The sequence below is a fragment of the Rhododendron vialii genome, chromosome 2a (genome assembly GCF_030253575.1).
Source record: "Rhododendron vialii isolate Sample 1 chromosome 2a, ASM3025357v1".
Taxonomy (NCBI): Eukaryota; Viridiplantae; Streptophyta; class Magnoliopsida; order Ericales; family Ericaceae; genus Rhododendron; species Rhododendron vialii.
In genome coordinates, this window is record NC_080558.1 from 28,416,427 (window position 1) to 28,419,012 (window position 2,586).

The following is a 2,586-nucleotide window of genomic DNA, read 5'->3' on the forward strand; positions in this document are numbered from 1 at the left end:
CTATTGTTTCTTGATAAACATAGGGTTTAGTTGCATGAAGACGAAGTCTCACTTAGTTACGCTTGTTAGAACATGTGTGAACGTTGAGTCTCACATCGGATAAATAGAAAAAGAGTTGGACCTTAATATGCAATTGGATGGCTCACAACTTGGATGGCTAAGCCTTATAAGTGGTGAGTCATCCAATTGTATATTAAGGTTCAACTCTTTTTCCATTTATCCGATCTGAGACTCAACGTTCACACATGTTCTAACAAATCAGAAAAGGAGTTGAACCTTAATATACAATTGGATGGCTCTGATACCACTTGATGGGAGTTTGTCTAATGCATCAACCCGCCACTTTGTGCTCAAGGCCCAATTTGTATGGGAGTAACGGCAAAGAGTCCACCACATCACTTGGGCCAAATATACATTGAATGGCCCAATATACATCACTTAAGCAAATTGGGCCTTGAGCACGTAGTGACGGGTCGATGTATCGGGTAAACTCCCAACAAGTGGAATCAGAGCCAATGGCTGGCGATCTATGGGGAGACTCTTAGCACACCATTGAATGGGCTTGCACAGAAGACACTCATGGAGCGGTATAAAATCCTAGGTGGCTCGATGTTGGAGTGTTGTATTGGATGGCTCATTATCGATGGAGTTGACTCGTCAGGGAGCACGGTGCTGTTGAATTAATGAGAACATTGGCTCTCAATGGTGTTCTCGTCGGGGAGCATAGTGCCGGTGACTAGGCACATTGGCTCCCAATTGGGATGACTCTGAATCGATGGAGTGGGTGCCGAATAAGCCCAGTTCGGGAGATAGGGTTGAGAGTTGTAGATTAGAATCAAGGGGGAGCTTGGATGCAGAGAGAAATTAAAGCCCAATGTTCGGTTCACACATGAGGGGGAGATTTGTTAGAACACGTGTGAACGTTGAGTCCCACATCGGATAAATAGAAAAATGATTGGACCTTAATATACAATTGGATGACACACCATTTACAAGGCTTAGCCTTTTAAGTGGATATGGGTTATTCAATGTATATTGGGCCCAGGTGATGTGGTGGACTCTTTGCCGTTACTCGCATACAAATTGGGCCTTGAGCACGCAGTGACAGGCTGATGAATCAGACAAACTCTCCACAATTGTATATTAAGGTCCAATTCTTTTTCTATTTATCCGATATTCGACTCAACGTTCACACATGTTCTAACAAATCTCCCCCTCATGTGTGAACCGTACATTGGGCCTTAATCCTTCTCTGATACCACTTGTTGGGAGTTCGTCTGATGCATCAACCCGCCACTGCGTGCTCAATGCCCAATTTGTATGGGAGTAAAGGCCAAGAGTCCACCACATCACTTGGGCCCAATATACATTGCATGGCTCATATCCACTTAAAAGGCTAAGCCTTATAAGTGGTGAGTCATCCAATTGTATATTAAGGTCCAACTCTTTTTATGTTTACCTGATGTGGGACTCAACGTTCACACATGTTCTAACAATGCTTAGAATGAAGATTGGCCAAATTACACTTTCAAGCCTAGGAAAGTTTCCCATGAGTTGTGAATCATGTTTTTGACTTTGCAATCTCTTTGTAGTTGTATATCATATTATATTTTCTTGTGATTGATTTTCAAATTGTATGTGTGAGAGTATGTTAGTTTTTTTTGGCCCGCATATGATGGCTTACACTTGATCTCTAAACTTCAGGTAAGTTATGTTGAAAAGTCTACACACGACTGATGTCCCTTTTCTTTGCACCTCTCATTTGATTTTCATTTGAACTTCAAGTAAGATTATTGGGAAAATAACGGCCAATAACGTGTTTTGATAATTAATACGCGCCAAGGACATTTTTAGCATTAGCAAATGTTCTCAGCATGTCCTTGGTGGGGGTATTAATTATCAAAACACGTCCTGAGCCGTCATTTTCCCAAGATTATTTTGTATGTTGATTTCCTTTTTAATGGTTCACGGATTCTTGTCCTTTTTGTTGCGAGTGATGATGTAGAGGAGACTGGGGAGCCTTCAATGGCTGTGTTTGTCCACCTCTAGAGGTAGATTCACATGTTTTGCAACATATATATTGCAGTCACTTATGACCAAATTCATGATTTTAATGACGAAATCCATGATGTTTTCTTATATTTTTGAAGAAAATAGCCTTTTAGTTGGAAGAACCCACGTGCTCAATTACTAGTATAACAAAAAGACATCCGTCAAAAAGATTACCAATGACTACACACAATAAGCAGTACGACTGCAGCAGTAGTACTAGACCCAAAAAGGATTATCTATTAGTATGGCAAAGGCTTGCTTCATCTCCACCACCATCCGCATCACCATCATCCATAAAGACTATGGCCTCCAACTCAGGTTCATCAAGAGAGAGATGTGCAATTTCAAGTTCTCCAACATTCTCCAAAGAGGTTGCAGTTGTAATGGTATAATCCCATTCAAGAGCCTTGGCAAGACTGTCTATCGTGAGAGGTGCATAAGTGCCAACATGCTAAAGGAAAAATAACAGCCCAGCTGATGTCCTTAAAGAGGGATTTAGATTGGCGCAGATGCATTTCCCAATGATCGAGAAAA

General features: G+C 41.3%; 1 non-coding gene across 1 annotated transcript; it reads left to right on the forward strand.

The window, feature by feature from the left end:
- Positions 1 to 1,677: 1,677 nt before the first annotated feature.
- On the forward strand, positions 1,678 to 1,741 carry LOC131318330 (small nucleolar RNA snoR101). The gene has a single exon (XR_009197653.1). It is a non-coding gene; the product is annotated as a small nucleolar RNA snoR101 (small nucleolar RNA).
- Positions 1,742 to 2,586: the final 845 nt, after the last annotated feature.